This window comes from Pinus tabuliformis, chromosome 7 (genome assembly GCF_031772625.1).
Source record: "Pinus tabuliformis cultivar Carrire ecotype Pingquan chromosome 7, CPIR1, whole genome shotgun sequence".
Taxonomy (NCBI): Eukaryota; Viridiplantae; Streptophyta; class Pinopsida; order Pinales; family Pinaceae; genus Pinus; species Pinus tabuliformis.
Genome location: NC_142293.1, coordinates 1,657,890,133 through 1,657,908,969, shown reverse-complemented (window position 1 = coordinate 1,657,908,969; position 18,837 = coordinate 1,657,890,133). Strand labels below are relative to the sequence as shown.

Here is an 18,837-nt window from a genome sequence, read left to right as displayed (position 1 = left end):
AACCCTAAAACCCCTTATTAAGCTCTAGATATTAAGTTATTACATTTATATTGTTATGTAGGCTACAACCTTTTATTGTACCCATTCATTATAATTATGCTTTTTTGTCTCCTACATCCACACAAGACACCAAAAAGACTTAGTTTTAGGATCATCGTTATCTCTTTTATATTGTATTCATTGTAAAAAAAAGGTTTGACCCTAAAAATGAATTGTATTCATTGACTTATTATTATTTCTAAGACTCATAATCCATAATTGAGTAATTCACCACTATTCCTCCATCACATAGAATATATCAAAATTAATTACAATATAGTGTTCAAATCCAAAACATGTATTCTTTGCATTTTCTTCATTCAATAGTATGGAACTTAATCATATGATTACTAACAACTAAACAATATTGATATAAAATTTGCAGTAACAGTGATGGTTCTAAAATGAAACTTCCACACATAATTCAGATATTACATATGTTATGCATTACTCCATAACCTTGAATGTCCATTTTTCTTCTTTTGTACCTCCTACTTACAACGAACCAATCTTGATATAAAATTTGCAGTAACAGTCATGGCTCTAAAAGGCTGAAACTTCCACACATAATTCAGATATTACATATGTTATGCATTACTTCATAACCTTGAATGTCCGTTTTTCTTCTTTTGTACATCCTACTTACAAAGCTTTCAAACCTTGAACAATACAAATTTACAGCTCTAGGCTCTAATTAAGAATAGGGTATGAAGCACAAGTTGCAACACCTGCAGAAACACAATCCAAAATTGTGTTATCACGTTTTCCTTTTCATAATATGCAGATTATTGAACAAAAGAATACAATCTATAAACCCAAAGAGCATAAAATAACTTACAACACATATTCTTCCCCATCTCTATCTTGAAGAACCCATCAACACCCTAACTCTCTCCCAGGAATTCTTCATGATCCAGTATGGAGTCCCCTCCTCACTAACACCATACCCAACGGCCAAAACAGCATGATTGACATCCTGCAAATAAATTTCCCACCCACTTTAAATCTTTCACAGACAATGGCCTCGCAAACATTCCATGAAAGGCTTACGAGGCATAAAATTAGAAAGTATTAGACATAGAGATAGTCCACAAATTATTGGGACGTCCTTTATTTAGATCGAGGATTTCACATCTGGAATATAAACTTAATCGTGGTAAAAATTGATCATCCTGTGCCTATTTTTGCTATAGTTTGGATGTTTCAATAAATAAAGCAATGGACAATCAGCTTCAACGTATTTAGTTTTCTTTAAATTTGAATCTAGAAATATAATTTTGTTTGGAATAATCCTTTTCAATAAAAAAAAAAACTTTTTAATCATTAGCGATGAATTTCCCGTACCATTTGACTTTGACCACAAGTTGGGTGGGTGAAGACTCCTTCCTCGTAAAATTGAAATTCATGAATAACATTGAATGCGACACTGACAGGGCGAACTAGACCCACAACGGCTTTGAGTTCATCTTCTGCCCCCTGTACATCATTTTTCCAGCATAAAATTCATTTACTTCACCAATGTATTAATTGAAATAGTTGCATATATTAGCAAATAGAAAGTTTGAACAAAATGTAAAGCAAAGTTACATTCTCAGCAATGAAGGAAAATCTGATGAGGGAAATAGAAGTTACCAAACTGATGTTGACACTATCAACAACCTTTACACCCACATTGGTTGCATCATATTTACAAACACCATCTTTAGCTTGGTAAGGATAAGCTTCCTCAGTGTCAAGCCCTCCATTGTATTTGATATACTCAAATGCTTGGGATGGCAGACCACCACTGCAACCAAAGTTGTTAAAATCTCCAGCACAATCAACCAGTTGTTGTTCAGACAAGATGACAATCTTTCCTGTAGCCTGAGTATAGGCAGCCTCTAGTGCTCCAGTAGTGCTGCAATATACAACCAAATTGTCAACTTGATTTTGGTCTACTAGAGTTCTGAGTGGATCATAAAATTGAGTTGTTTCTGAATCATTAACTTGATTTATAAAAAATAAAAAATAAAAAATTAGAGTCGAGCATCTACCTGAATGTCCAGCAGGATCCACAACTGGCTTGGCTATTTTATAGGACTCACTATGCCTTCTTCTCTCCAGTCTTTCTGTAGCACAACAGTCCAATTAAACAATAACATATATTAAAATATTAAAAAAAAAGCACTCAAATATTTTTACGATTCCTCACATAACAATTTCCAAAGAAGGAAGCGAAGATTAATCCAATCATCTAATACATAGTTGAAAGGGTGTATTTACTATTTAGGCACAATAACATTATATTGACCTTCTTGTGCAAAAAAAATGTCATATTTTGTATTCACCAATATCTTGAAATTCATTTATATCCTTATATGTTTTTCCCATAGGGTGAAATTATTTCCTAAAGAAATAGGTTGCCTAAAAATACGCATGAAATTCATGGAAAACTGGGAAATTCTAAACAGAATTGTATCCTTTGTATGTTTACACAAAGTTAGTAAGACAGATACAAACATAAAGAAGCTTTGAAGACTTTCATTTCTTGCAATGAGTTTATTTAGTATGATCAAGAGGATTATTGTATTACCTTCGCAGGAGCCTTGGCATAGGTCAACTTATTATTACTGTAGGCAGCCGAACAGTTTTGTGAAGCACCCAAATATTGTCCATGGAATTCCTCCCATGATATGTCAGCAAATTCTGCAAAACATTGTTCAACATACTTTATCAATTCCAACTTCATTTCAGCATGGAATTCCTCCCATGATATGTCAGCAAATTCTGCAAAACATTGTTCAACATACTTTATCAATTCCAACTTCATTTCAGCTTTAGTGTGATCAAGGTAAACCCTGATGAACCCAACAAACAAACATCATGACATGAGTGCATTGTAAAACTCTATATTGCTCCACAAAATCTTTCTTAAATATTCCCTTATTTCAAACTTTGATTTTTTGCAGTGTCTTTTCTAATGACCTACTCATTATTCTTGCTTTGTTTGGTTATAATTTGTTACTTCTATCAAACATGTTCAACTCTTTCCTTCCATCTATGTTCAACTCTTTCCTTCCATCTTTGGCCGAATTAGGTTTACAGAATTTAATGCTTCCCCTACATACATCTACTAAATGTTGGGTAGCTGGGAAATAATCTCATGGTATCCTAGCTCGAGTGAACTGATATTCTACTTATATATAACCTAGAGCTTTGAGAAAAATGAACTAGGGAACTAGTTAAGCACATTGTCATAGTAAGTGAAACCCACGGAAGTGTGGATGGAGACCATCAATAATTAAAAATGGAAAGTGTGATCAGTAATAAAATATAAAAACCAAACAAAAATTCGTATTATAAGAAAAGATGAAGCCACGTGGGTGTAAAGTCAAGCAGTTACAAACCCATGAAGGCTGCTGTCACAAAAGACATAGGCAACAACTGAATATGACATCCTTGCTGCCACCAGCCTGTGCAAGAAAATTGTTTATCTCTGTAACTAAAACTCTGTATATTGTTCTCCAGTTGAATTAATTTTAAAGCAATGTTTTTTTCGTTTTCTGAAATCTTCTTGGGATGAATCTTGTTATAACTTCTGATTTACAAAGTTTATGACTTGAAATTAAAATTGCTGATGTAATTACCTGTTTCTTTATAATGGAATTCACCATTAAAAAATTAGTATACTAAGACTTTCAAGGAAAATGGTAAATATATTTAATTATTGGTAATTTTTTTTAAATTGATTCATTTCATATTTATTAGAGTAGCAAAATTACATATCAATCAGTCTCAATTTCACCAAGAACTTAGAATTCCAATTTCACCAAGAACTTAGAATTCCATATATCAGTAAATAGGGAGACTGAGCAAAAAAAACAGCTCTACAGAAAAGAACAGTCTATTTTCAAATAAATATTAACACCAGATTCCCGCACAATCCAAACAGCAGAGAAGAATGAACCATCAATACACAAATCACAACAATCACAAATCTGAGTTTGCTATAAAATAATAATTTTAAAAATAAAAGTTGTACACTGATGGGGATGCAGCTATAAGGAAAAGAATACCATTTTATTTCCATGCTTGTTTATTGGGGCGAGGGGAGGGGAGAACTATTGAAATTATTTGAAATTAAAAAAATTGCTTAAGTATTTAATTGTTTTATAAAAAAAGTTTATTTATATTTTGTAAAATAAAATATTTTAGTTCGAAGGCTGTAATTTTTTCTTTTATAAATTATATAAAAAAAATAAAATTTTAAATAACATAATCAGATGTTTTAGAATTAAAATAAAATTTATCAAAATTTTAATTATTTTTTTTAATTTTTAAATAAAATTTTATAATAAAAATAATGTTACATCAAATTACATATTACAATTCAATTTCTCAAAATACATAAATAAATTACTAAATCTAAATACAATATATCCTAAATCATATTTAGATATTCAATTTCCAAAAAAAACTAAAACTATATATAATATAAGTATTAAATTATTATATTATATTATTTGATAAAAAAATTATATTTTTTATTGGAATATTTTTTTATTTATATGAAAGAGATTCACTAAAACTTTTATATTAAGTATAGATTTTTTCATTTTTTGCAGTTATAATTTTAGGATAAAACAATATCATACTAAATTATATATCAAACATTCAATTTTCAAAAAATATAAATAAATGCCTAAAATTAAATATAATATATAAATCCTAAATAAATTTATTTAAAAAAATATAATTTTTATCTTGAATTATATCAAACTATTTAAAATATATTTTTTTAATTGTATCTTATTTTTTGTGTTTTTATATCAAGTTAAAATGGTTTTACAACATCTCTATATCATACTAAGTTAAAAAGCACTTCCCAATAATTCAATAAAAAAACATATTAAAGAAAGTGATTTTTTTATTATAAATTTTTAAGTTTGGAGAATAGCTATATATCCTCTATCATCAACAACACAACAAAGCTTATGGGCTATGAAACCTTTTTAAAAAAACAAAAATCTTAACCTAAGAGAGAAAAATAAAAAACTAAACTAAAAAATATATTAAAATTGATAAGTGAAACAGTTATGAATTTCCAAATTATTTGGAAATAACTATAGTATTTTTTGTGTTTAACCATGTTAATAATCTTATAAACAATGTTACACTTCTAATAAATTATTAAATTTTTTAGTTTTATTCAAAATAATATAATTCTTCGATCAATAATCAATAAAATGTGTTATTTAACATGAATTTTGTTATTTAAAATGTGTTTTTATATCTATAAATAGATTCAGATATTTAAATTTTTTTAGATCACTTACATTATATATATTTTCCAACTTAAATTTGTGATTTCAACAAATCCAATGAATCCCCATGAAATTTTTGGAGAAAATTTATCAAAAATATATGTCCAAAAAATCAAAATATAGAGAATCAAACTAGCCGATAAGATTTTGAATGCAAGGTGAATTAGTTCATTATTAAAGTACTCCTGAAGGGCTGAAATGGAACCAACATGGGGGTTGGAATTCGCTTTATGATGTTTATTATGGTTTGCAAAGCTTCTTGATATCCAGAGCATTCATATCTTTGGAGACTCACAAGCTCTTATCAAAGATATGAACGGAACCTCCACTATTTCTCATCCACACCTGAAGGGTTAGCTCAGTCACATTGAACAACTTAAACTATCATTCCAACATATTTCCTTTCAACACATCCATAGGGAACACAACGCCACAATGGACGCTATGTCGAAGAAAGGAATCAATTCACATGTTGATTTGATACATTTCAGTGTGCAGGTACACAACAACATTATAGCTCAAGACAACATCGCTCTCCTAGGGTTCTAATCTATGACACTGTTTTGTTTTTCTTGATGGACTCATTGCATTCTATGTGCAAATTGGGAATTGTTATTTTATCTACATTTTGTTTTTTTAAATCATTGGACATCTATATGCTCCAAGTTGTTGACATCATATGCATATGCTCATATTTTTGTTTTTCAATGGTTATTACTATATGTTTTTTACTTTGGGTATTGAAGCAATATCCACAAAATTTGGCCTACTATTTCAGACACATTATCCTACTTTGGTTACAGAATGTATTTGGACATATGGTGACATTATATATTGGCTTACTATAATACAAACCAATTTTTTTTTCCTTCTAAAAAAAAAAAACTCCTTGGTGTAGGTTGTTCAACAAAAAAAAAAAATTACCATATTGAAAAAAAAAGTGGTTATTAGCTCTGAGGATTAGTTTAATTACTCAAGGTGTCGTTGCTAAAATACCTTGCCATTAAGAAGTCATAAGATCAATTCTCCTCCACTCCCTTTAGGTTAACCTCAAAATTTTATAAACTTCCTAACCAAAAAAAAAAAAAAATTAAGGGTTTGATAGTATATTTATGTTTTACAAACCCATGAGGATATATGCTTGTTCAATTACCCTCTAACTAAATTGTTGCAGAGACACATACCCATTCTCCATATGCATATTAAATGGAACTCAAGGGCCTAAGTAAAGATCCTAGTTTGGTGCCAACTTATGTTTAAAGTACAAAGACAAGGTCGAATCTCCTCGGGGCCTTTGTTGTATATACCTTTGCAAGCTCACACCTAGGGTTAGTTAGATTCATAGGACCTGTGGCGTGTCTCCGCTTTGCAATCTTAATTCTACACAGAGGATGCATGCTTATTAATAGCCTCGTGGGGTTATATATGCCCATTTTTAGATAATTAGTTTACCAAAATCTAACGATGAACATAATAAAACTCATCATGCCTAGCTTGTGTGATAAATATATCATTCTAAGTAAGAAGCATCTCTTGAGGGGTTCTCACTTTTTCCTAGAAGAAGATTTAACTGAAAAACAACAGGAGGAAAGGAGGGAGGAAATGTTAAAGGTTAGGGCAGCAAGAGATGAGGGAAAGAGAGCATGGATTTATAAAGGCAAAGTTGTGATAACACGATTTGGCCCACCTTCCAAAACAGAGCAGCAAGATGGTAATAAAGAAGAGGCAACAAACTCTTCAACAGGAAATCAGGAAGCAAGGTCAGTATGGGAAAGTAGGGGCAAAGAATCAAATGTGAGTCTTGCATGTCAAAATAAATAGCAATCAATCCATACCCAAGTTTCCTGAAAATTAGTTTGTTGGAACTGTAGAGGTTACCCATGGAGACGAGGACCTGGGTTAGGGCCTATTGCGAAAGATAAAGACATAATTTGCCTCATAGAAACACATGAGCATGAAGGGTGAAAATGATCCAGGTGGATATTGGTGGCCACCTGCCAAGTCCACCTGGACCCCCACCATTGTCTTTCTCAGCATTTTTAGTTTCCTTAATTGTAGCACAACTTACTATTTTTAGCAGTTTTTCGGGTCCTGAACTTCCGGAGCCGTTTTGAGGCCCTAAACGACGTTTTTTGGGAAATCTACCGCCAGCGATTTTTTGATAAAAAATCGTCTTTTCCGTCGTAGTCCTCAGAGAGATCTTTCCAACGGGCTATCATGCACGTCAAACGGAGATAGTATGCCAATTCGCGACCCCGGGAAGTTGATGTACCAACTTACCCAAAAACGGGGCCCACAATTTGGCGTTTCATCTTCTAGGGTTAGGTTTTGGAATGTGAAGGGTTTTCCATTGTTTCTCAACAATAAATAGGCCTCCGAGCCTCATTGTAAGACAGTTCAGAGGCATGTAGCCATCACATCTCTTCTCAGAGATAAGCTACCATCGCCCTAGCTGGTTTATTTCCATTTCTGGTTGTAAGCATATTTCAGTATTTTCCATTAATGAAATGAAGTATTATTTCCGCTGCATCTTTGTGTATATGGTTATCTCTGTAATTTTTTGCGTTCCTGTTTAAATCCGGATCAGTGGTATCAGAGCGGTCTGCTTTTTCTCTGTTTTTCTTTGCATGTCCCCAACAAGGTCGGGATATAAGGAGTTAGGGCTTGAACTGGTTGAACCTTTGCAAGACCAGCCTCGCAAATCCCGACGGCCTCCCATGGCGGACGAGAAGAAAGACGAGGGGGCAGGAGATCCCATCAAAATCTTGCTCGAAGAAGCCCTCGAGCGACAACGGAACGCGATGATGGACAGTTTTGCCCAGATCCTTCAGCGGCTACCCAGAAGCAACGCATCGGCTTCCAGCAGCTACTCTGGAAACGCCACACCCTTTAAGGTACAAGTTAATTTTGAAATCCCCATATTCGAGGGTCAGATAGACGCAGATGCCGTAGATAAATGGTTAAATCTGCTAGAGGGTTATTTTTCTGTTCATGAATTTTCGAGTCGGGAAAAGATTGTTTTTGCTCTCCTCAAAGCAGCCCCCCACGTCAAGGACTGGTGGGAAACCTACTGCGAGCAGAAGGATGAAAGTACTGGCTCACTATTTTCAGCCGCACCCACCTGGGATTCGTTCCGGGATGCCATCAAGGAGCAGTACTACCCTGTCGGAAGCTATGAGGATGAATACATAAAGTGGACCACGCTGCGGCAGGGAAGGGACCAAGACGTGCCGGAGTTCACCAATCTTTTCCATACCCTTCGCACAAAGTTGGGTATCAAGGATTCAGAGCAACATTTGATACTCAAATACCGTGGCTGCCTGCACAAGTACATCCAGGAAGAAATACAATTCCTAAACATCCCCTCGCTCGGCGCAGCATACCGGTATGCCGTCAAGGTCGAGCAGAAGTTTAAACAAAAGAAGCGAGACTTTGGATCTGCGAATCCAAAGCAGGGGAAAGGTGCCCCTAAACCACAGAACAAAGGACAAAGCCAAGGCGGGACAGCCCAAGACAACCAGCCGAAGCTGCAAGCAAAGAACAGCGCCGCGAAGCCGAGAAAGGACACTGGAAAATGGTGCGAGTTCCATAAGAGCTCCACTCACAACACAAGTGAGTGTCGGGCCAAGCAGTCACTGGTGGCTGAGCTAAAGGTTTCAGAATCAGATGCATGTTCCGACTCTGAGTCAGAACCCGATAAGGGGTATGAAAAAGGGAAGCAGATCATTGATGCGGATCCCAGCGCCACTGTTGCTACCGCAAAGATCCAGAAAAATGAACCCGAAGATCCAGAGGAGGAGGAGCGTCTCTTCCACTCCCAGATGTGGGTAAAGGGCTCCCCGATACAGTTCATTGTTGATAGCGGGAGTCAAAAGAACCTCATTTCGGCAGAGGTCGTGAAGCGGTTGGGCTTACCGACCACAGCACATCCACAACCATACACCATTGGGTGGCTTCACCAAGGACGAGATCTTCGCGTGAGCCAGCAGTGTCGCCTTCCATACAACATCAAGCCCTTCACGGATGAGGTATTGTGTGACATTGCTCCCCTTGAAGTTTGTGATGTATTACTAGGACAACCATACTTGTGGAAGCGACATGCTGTGTATGAATCAAGGCCCCGTGCTGTTATTATTACATTGGGAAATAAGTTGTTCAGGATACCAGAGGTAGCACCACCTGCCGCCATCTCTTTGATTACTGCAAAACAATGCAGTAAGATCATTTCCAAAACCAGGAAATTTGTTTTCCTGATGATACGCCCTCAAGGAAAGAAGAAGACAGTGGCCGCGGCCTCCAAACGGGGACAAGATTGTGGAGGAGTACGAGGACATCTTCACCTCCCCGGCAGGGGTTCCTCTGCACTGTCAAGTCAAGCACTCCATCGATCTGACCCCAGGTGCGCCGCTACCCAATGGACCAATTTATCGGCGCTCCGTTCTGGAGAACGATGAAATCAAGAGGCAGATTCAGGAGCTCCTGCAGAAAGGTCACATCCGTCCGAGTTCATCGCCCTGTGGGAGCCCGATCGTGTTGGTACAGAAGAAGGATGGGACGTGGAGACTCTGTATTGACTATCGGGCGCTGAACAAGATCACTGTCCGTAATAGGTACCCGATCCCGCGGATTGATGACCTCCTAGACCAACTAAAGGGGGCGAAATATTTCAGCAAGATCGATCTGAAGTCAGGATATCACCAGGTACCAATCGAACCCTCAGATGTGTGGAAGACTGCCTTCAAATCCAAGGAGGGCCTCTTCGAATGGTTGGTCATGCCTTTCGGATTGACGAATGCTCCTGCAACCTTTATGAGGCTAATGGATGACATCTTGCGGCCATTCACCAACTCCTTTGTAGTAGTATACTTGGATGACATTCTGATCTTCAGCCAGAGTTGGGAAGAGCACCTCCACCACATCCGACAGGTTCTCCAAACACTGCGGCAACACAAGCTATGTGCCAATTTGGAGAAATGCACTTTTGGCATGACCGAGGTTCAGTATCTGGGATACATCATTGATGAACAGGGGGTGCATGTCGATCCAGCCAAGGTCCAAGTCATTCGGGATTGGCCCTCTCCAACCACTCTAACAGAGCTCCGCAGCTTTCTAGGTCTTGCCAACTTCTACCGCAGGTTTGTGTTGGGGTTTTCTCATATTTCTTGGCCCTTGAGTCAAGTCACCAAGGGCGGGGCGAAAGCAAAATTCTTTTGGTCTGAATCTCAACAGAAGGCATTCAGGGAGTTGAAGGATCGCCTCTGCACGGCACCAGTGCTCGCGTTACCAGATTTACAACAACCATTTGAGGTCGAGACAGATGCCTCTGACTATGCTATTGGGGCAGTCCTTACTCAACATGGACATCCAGTGGCATATCACAGTGAAACACTTTCAGACACAGTCCGGAAGTACCCCACTTATGATAAAGAGATGTATTCCATTGTACAGGCCTGCCGACAATGGAAGCATTACATTTTGGGGAAGGAAACGGTCATCCACACAGACCACCGACCTCTGCAGTTCATACAGACCCAAGGGAAATTGCAGAATGATCGCCATCAGAAGTGGTCTACATACCTGCAACAGTTTCACTTGAATATCAAGTATAAAAAGGGCAGCACCAATAATGTTGCAGATTGCCTCAGTCGACCACCGATCATGGCGCTAACCACCGTGCTCAACTCTTGCGGGCACGAGACTTCTGATTGGCCACTTCTCTACAAAAGCGACCCAGAATTCGGCCACACATACCAGACACTCTTGGAGGGTCGGCAGGTTGCAGATTTTCACCTCCAGGATGCCCTATTATGCCACCTCGGTCACCTTTGTGTTCCTTCAAGCGAGCGTGCCAAGATGATTTGGGAAGCACACTACAGTCGGGCTGCTGGGCATTTCGGGGTCGAGAAAACAGTGGCAGTACTGCAAAATTATTTCTATTGGCCGAATCTTCGACAGGATGTTGGGAAGTACATCCGATCATGTACTGCCTGTGCCATTGCCAAACCGACCATTAAGAAGCAAGGCCTCTATACCCCGTTGCCTACCCCTAGTCGACCTTGGGAATCCATCTCCATGGATTACATGTCAGGCCTTCCTTCCACTAAGCATGGAAATGACTGTGTTTTTGTGGTCGTCGACAGGTTCTCAAAGATGGCCATTATGATGGCCTGCAAGAAGAATATCACAGCAGAAGCCACTGCTAAACTCTTCTTTGAACGAGTGTGGGTGCACTTTGGGATCCCACAGTCTATCATCTCAGATCGGGACAGTCGGTTTCTCAGCACATTTTGGTCCAGTCTCTGGTCAATGCTGGACACCAAACTCACGAAGTCCACAGCCTTCCATCCTCAAACTGATGGCCAGACAGAGGTTGTCAATAGGATGATTGTGCACATTCTGCGCATGTATAACTCAAAGCATCCACGCACATGGGACGAGAGCCTCCCCTATGTTCAGCACAGCTACAACCGAGCTCTTCACAGCTCCACTGGCCATAGCCCTTTTCAGGTGGGTTTGGGATTCCAGCCACTATGCCCCATTGATGTGGCCATGCCACTTGCAGCTACTCACATGAATTCAGCTCATGTCCAGTCCGAAACAGATAAGGCCACCAGCTTCATTGAGCGCATCCAACATATTCGCCAGCAGGTCCATGACATTCTTGAGAAATCAAATGCCAAGTACAAGCAGCGACATGATCAACATCGGGTGCCACACAAGTTTCAGGTGGGCGACAAAGTCTGGTTGCATTTGCAAAAGGAACGCCTTACTGGAGCCTATCGGAAATTGAGACCACTCCGATATGGTCCTTACACCATTACTAAGGCTATGGGAGACAATGCATTTGAGCTCAGCATTCCCCCATTCCTTGGCCTGCACCCAGTGTTCAATGTGGACCGCCTTCGGCCATACTTTCCACCATTGCTAGACACATCCGACATTGCAGAACAGCTCAAACCCACAGAATTAAATCCAGATTGCATGGAACAAGCTGCAACTGATCGGATCATGGACACACAGATCAAGAACACTCGCCAACAGAATATCCAACTGTATCGAGTTGTCAAAGCAGGCCAACTCCTTCAGCAGGGCAAGTGGCTCACCAGGGAACAAGTTCAGCAGAAGTTTCCTCATCTCATGGAGGAGCTCAACGCAATGGGGACCATTGCTTCCTAAGGGGGGAGGAATGATCCAGGTGGATATTGGTGGCCACCTGCCAAGTCCACCTGGACCCCCACCATTGTCTTTCTCAGCATTTTCAGTTTCCTTAATTGTAGCACAACTTACTATTTTTAGCAGTTTTTCGGGTCCTGAACTTCCGGAGCCGTTTTGAGGCCCTAAACGACGTTTTTTGGGAAATCTACCGGCCAGCGATTTTTCTGGTAAAAAATCGTCTTTTCCGTCGTAGTCCTCAGAGAGATCTTTCCAATGGGCTATCATGCACGTCAAATGGAGATAGTATGACCAATTCGCGACCCCGGGAAGTTGATGTACCAACTTACCCAAAAACGGGGCCCACAATTTGGCGTTTCATCTTCTAGGGTTAGGCTTTGGAATGTGAAGGGTTTTCCATTGTTTCTTAACAATAAATAGGCCTCCGAGCCTCATTGTAAGACAGTTCAGAGGCATGTAGCCATCACATCTCTTCTCAGAGATAAGCTACCATCGCCCTAGCTGGTTTATTTCCATTTCTGGTTGTAAGCATATTTCAGTATTTTCCATTAATGAAATGAAGTATTATTTCCGCTGCATCTTTGTGTATATGGTTATCTCTGTAATTTTTTGCATTCCTGTTTAAATCCGGATCAGAAAAACACCTTTGTTTGAAGGATACTGGAAAATGGGAGTGTGGAACAAGGCAACAGGGAATGGAAAAGGGCACAGGGGTATCATGGTTTTAGTAAGGGAGAAAGAAGGTCGTCTTATTCAATTAGAAAAAGAAAACTCAAATAAGCAATTCATTTGGTTTAAAATATCAGAAAATAGAAACCACATCAGAATTGTAGTAATCTATTTTGCATCACAAGTTTCAAAAATATACAAAAGTAGAGGGCTTCAACACAAAGATCCATTTTCAGCCTTAAAAGCAGATATTGCAACATATTTGTAGCTAGGTGAAGTCCTTATATTGGGTGATTTCAATACTAAGACTGCAAGTGAGCAAGCTAGCATTATTTGTTGTAAAGATTGCGACCCCATTTGGCTTATAGAAGAGAGTAATCATCAGTGGGAAAGAATTTCATAGGACAAGGGTTGTAATCCTTTTGGTGAACAATTACTTACTCTATGTGGGGCTTTTGATTTAGTCATTTGTAATGGCTTGGCTAGATGGGAAAAGTCTAGTAATTTCACTTGAAATACTTACAATGGAGTAAGTGTAGTAGATTATGTAATTTGCTCGCATGGTTTGGGTGAGAAAATGGAGGAAGTTTTGATTGGAGATCATCTGGGGGACTTAAATCAGATCACAAGCCAATTTATTTATGTTTCTCTTGGACTGGAAAGAAATAATTAGAGTAAAAAATCAGCATGTCTAACAAAATCTCCCACGGGGCAGAATTCTTTTGACTCCAAAAAAATGTAATACCTTCAAAATGATGCTAGAGAGGCTCTTCAAGAAGGAGAAAGTCACAATTCATGACCCTCATAGTCATGAATTAACACATTTAATTCAATGTGTACTTGTAAACTGCAAAAGATCAAAAATGAAGAAGTTTGAAACAAATTGCTTTCCAGTTAATGCTTGGTTTAATGAGGAATGCAAAAAGGAAAGGAGAATGTGGAAAGAGTCAAACAAGGATAACATAAAGCTTAAAGCTTACAATCAAATATTAAGCACGAAAAAGACTAATTTCATGGTTTCAAGGAGGGAAGAACTAATATTCCTTGGGAAAAATAATCCCAAATTATTTTGGAAGGAGCTTCATCCAAAAAAAACACAAACTGGAAATAGTATTACAGCTTCTAAATGGTTAGACTATGAAAGACAACTCTGTGAGCAGGATCCCAAGGTTGACCCTCCCCCCTTGGTCAACATTGATATCGAACTCTTCATGGTGCAAGAGGTAGAGATGGTGTCAAGAAGTTGGGTGCTAGAAAAGAAAAAGACTTAGTTGAAATCCAAGCAGAATATCTAAAGTGGGGCTCAAAGATCCTTGCACCTAACATTACAAAAATTTTCAACAACATCATATCACAGGGGCTCCCCACACATTGGACAACTAGTCTGGCAATACCTCTTTTCAAGAGCGATGATGTCAATAATCCCTCCAATTATAGGACCATTATGATAAACCATTTGTTTGGAAAGCTATTTGGAAGCATGCTAGAAAACAAAATTAGCAAGTGGGAAGAAGAAAGAGATAAGTGTGCTAAGGGAAAGCAGGTTTTAGACCCAAACATTCCATAGTTGATCATTGTATAACTTTAAGGCACATCATTGAAAATTTTTGGGAGAAAAAGGAAGTAGTCTTTTTTTGTTTTATTGATTTCAGAAAAAAAATGTTTGACTTGGTTCCTAGGGATAAGCGTTAGCACAAAATGGAGGAACTTGGGGTTCCTAAACATTTGAGAGCAGTTGTGCATAGGTTATATGAAGAGGTGAAATTCAAAATTAGAACTTCAGTGGACATTTCTGAAAGTTTTAAAAGTGATATCAGGGTCAAGCAAGGATGCCCATTGTCTCCTACCCTTTTTGGTTTATATATCGACAAGCTTGAGGAGTGGTTAAATTCACAAGGGGGTGATGGTATCTATTTTGGAAAGTTTGTTATAAGGCTTCTTTTCTATGTAGATGACCTTATTCTGATTGCTAAATCGGATCTTGGTTTGAAAGAGAACTTACTATCCCTTGAGCATTTTTGTAGAAGTGTGGGGATGCAAGTCAATATCAACAAAACAAAAGTAGTGGTTTTCTCTGAGAAAAGAAAAAATAATCAACATTAGTTATACTTTGAAGGCAACATTCTGGAAGAAGTTGTGGATTACAAATACCTCAGAATTGACTTCAACAAAAATTTAAGCTGGGATGGTTGTAGAAAGAAAAGAACTTTGGGGGGTTGGAAAGCATTTTATGCTTTTCAAAATAGGTGTAGAGACGTAGAGTTATGGGACTGGAAAATCACTAAAACTCTTTTTGGGCTTCTAGTGATTCCGGTGATTCTCTATGGTTGTGAATTATGGGCCAGCGGTACATCCGACAAGCAGTGGAAACAAATTGAGAAAATTTAGAAGCGTTTGATTACAAACAAATTCAAGATCAAAAGTGCAATTCCTTATGCTATCTTGTTAAGTGAAACAAGGGTTGCTCCTATTGAAACAATTTCTATAGTGCGAGTCATAAGGTATTTAAAAAAAATTGAGAAAATGGAAGAGGGTAGATGACCTAAGGTTGCCTTTAATGACAGATTGTGCAACAGAGAAAAAACTTGGATGCAACAAAATAACAAATGTTTTAATAAATGGGGTATTTACTTGAACACGTGTCTAATAAACAACGAAGAGACAAAAGCTTTTGTTATGGATAAGTAACACAAGCGTACTTGGGATAAGGAACTAGGAAGAAAGAAAAAGTATTATTTTGAAGTGTTTAATCTCACTCATAGTCATCAACCAAAAGCATACATAGAGGCGAATATCTCTTGGAGAGCCAAAATTGTTATTGCTCAGTTAAGGGCTAATTCTCATCAACTTCATTGTGAAACAGGGCGCTAGAAAAGGCCAAAAGAAGTGTGGGAGGAGAGAGTATGCATTTTTTGTTCTTCTGGAAAAGTGGAAACAAAAAACATTTCATTTTAGAATGTGAGGTCTTCAAAAGCAACAAGGAAAGTTATGCAGATATGCTGGCAGCTAGCTCTTGGGATAATCTATTTAGTGAGAGGATTGTCGAGAAGCTGGGAGCATTTGTTGTGAAGCTTCATAGAAAAAGCGCCGAATACATAAAGTAAATGAAGAAGCAATCTGTCCCATAAGCTATCTTTAACTTGATAGATATTAAAATAATTTCTTTCTTCTTTCTTTCTTTATATAAATCCTCATTTTTTAGCCAGAAGAAAACTCTTATTTTCAATTTAATTGTACTAATCAAAAAAATTCCCCCTTTTACTGCCCTATCTCTCTGGCCGAGAAAGGTGGTCTATCGCATGAAAATTGAGGGGCTAATCTGAGTCTTAGTAGAGCGAAAATAAACCGTGAAAATAAACCGTTTATTTAGATACAGCCAAAATTACCTATCCAAGTGTTAGCTGGTTCATATTGGCAGCTATGAGGATTCACATGCTATTCTTCCCTGTCCACGGGAATAGAGAAATGCCCAAAAGTATTATTCTCCTAACGCTTCAACTGATAAAGAGCTACGTAAAGCCCCTTCTCTCACCGAATTGGGCAAACAAAATTAATTAAATTCGAAGTTATTTTAATTCCATTTTTGGCTAATTTATTTGAAGAGGTTCTCAAATTTGAAGGTTGAAATTCATTTTAAGGTAATTATGAAATTATAGGAAATTGAAAAGTTTCGTAAAGTTTTGTAATTAAAAGATATTTGGAGTAATTTTGTTAATTGTGTGGAGAGATGTTCTCTAATTTAATATAGAAGATATATTGTAATGTGATACATTGTTATTTAAATAAAATTAAAAAAAAAATAAAAAAAATCTAGGTTAAGATATTTTTTTGTTGAGTAGTTAAGGTAAATTTGATTAGGTCAAGTTACGATTGTTTTTGAGTTCCATGTTTATGAGAACCCATGGCATTCAAGTGGAAAATAACTTATTTAAAAGGGGAATTAAACTAGACTAGATCAATCTTAATTCTGGATCAAATATCTTTTGCACTCAAAAATGAAATTTGCACCTTGAAATATTTGATCTCTCTCAAGGCTTGATAGATCTGAAAATAAGATAGATCTAGACTAGTTTACATAAGGCACTAAGTCTTTTAAATAATATTTATCTATTAGTCTATTTTTGTCTTAATTTTTTATTTTTATCATATACAATTAAATTATATAAATGTAGATGTTCATAAAGAACTACAATAAAAATGTGATACTTAAATAAAGTATATAAAAAACATATGTAATAAAAAAAAAACATTTCAATCACATTATCTATATATATATATATTTATAATAAATATGTAATATTTTAGTAAAATATAAAAGTTAAATATATAACATAAACAAATGCATATTGAAAATTTTTGATTTAAAAATTGTTTATCATGATTATTTGAGAAGAACTTTATCAAGCAAAATATTATAAATCACATAAATCTAAACTCAAATATTGTTATTTATTATTTTTTAATATAAATATATTAATTTATTATTTATACCATATACACTTAAATTATATAAATTAATTTATAAAACATAATATTTTAATAAATATAAAAATTAAATATATGAAAAAAATATATCTAAATTATATATATATATAAACTTAAAAAACATACATATGTTTATATAAAGGAGTTATATATATATATTGGTAGAATATAAAATTTAATACCTAATTTTATTTTAAAATTTTTATCCAGATGACTTAGCTTCTCCCCCATCATGGTTTAAAAGTACGCCCATAATCATACTCCTACTTTTTTGGGAAAACATCCAACACCAACTATTATGATTAATTGCCACCATTTTTAAGACTTTTATCCAGATTTAAGTACAGATGCAAACAACTGTAAAAGAGAGGGTGAGATTACCATTTGTTGCCAAAGTATAAGGAAGCTTCATGCTGTTTCTTGACTCAGCTCCACGTTCTTCACAAAAAACATTGAATCTGTGCACAAGCTGATGGACATAATCGTACCTCTTGCCATACCTGCATAGGATTGAAAGAAAAAACATTACAAACTTTAACTAAATGCAATTTTTAACTGATCTCTTAAATACCCACATACATAACTATCTATTCCCATTCATATTGCAACAGTACATGCTACAAGGCGGCCATGAATGCGATTCTAATACAAAGCAAGAAAACCCAAGCAGAGACAGAAGAGATCTCAGCTATCAGAACCATTTGAACAAATCACAACACAGACCTGAGAGCGAACTCCACAAACTGTAGAGACTTGGGATTGATTCCCAAGATTTTAAAGAAACTGGACTCCAGGTCCTGGATCTTATTAGTAACCATATCAATATAATCCGTTTTTTCAAACGACTTGGCAGCAGATACAGATATGGCCAGCGCTAACAAAGTGCTCAGAACAATGGCGAGGACGCAAGCCATGGCGGGCGAGACTCTTGGAACCTCTGAACACAGCGAAGAAAAGATGATGTGGGTTCGTTGGAGAGCTGTTGGATTCCTCTTACCTGTTTATATAGCGAAGCTTTCATAGCAGAATCCGCAGGTATAACGATAACTAAGTCTGAAGTCTTCTCAAGTGGGCCATCCGATCATGCGCGCTGTCGCTAGCATTAGAATAAATATTTACTTTTCTTAATAACTTTATGTTAATATATTAGGAAATGAGTTCTAATGGA

The 18,837-nt window shown here is 36.8% G+C and overlaps 1 pseudogene; it reads right to left on the bottom strand.

Moving 5' to 3' along the window:
• Nucleotides 1–729: 729 nt before the first annotated feature.
• LOC149254818 (thiol protease aleurain-like) lies at nucleotides 730–18,583 on the bottom strand (annotated as a pseudogene).
• Nucleotides 18,584–18,837: the final 254 nt, after the last annotated feature.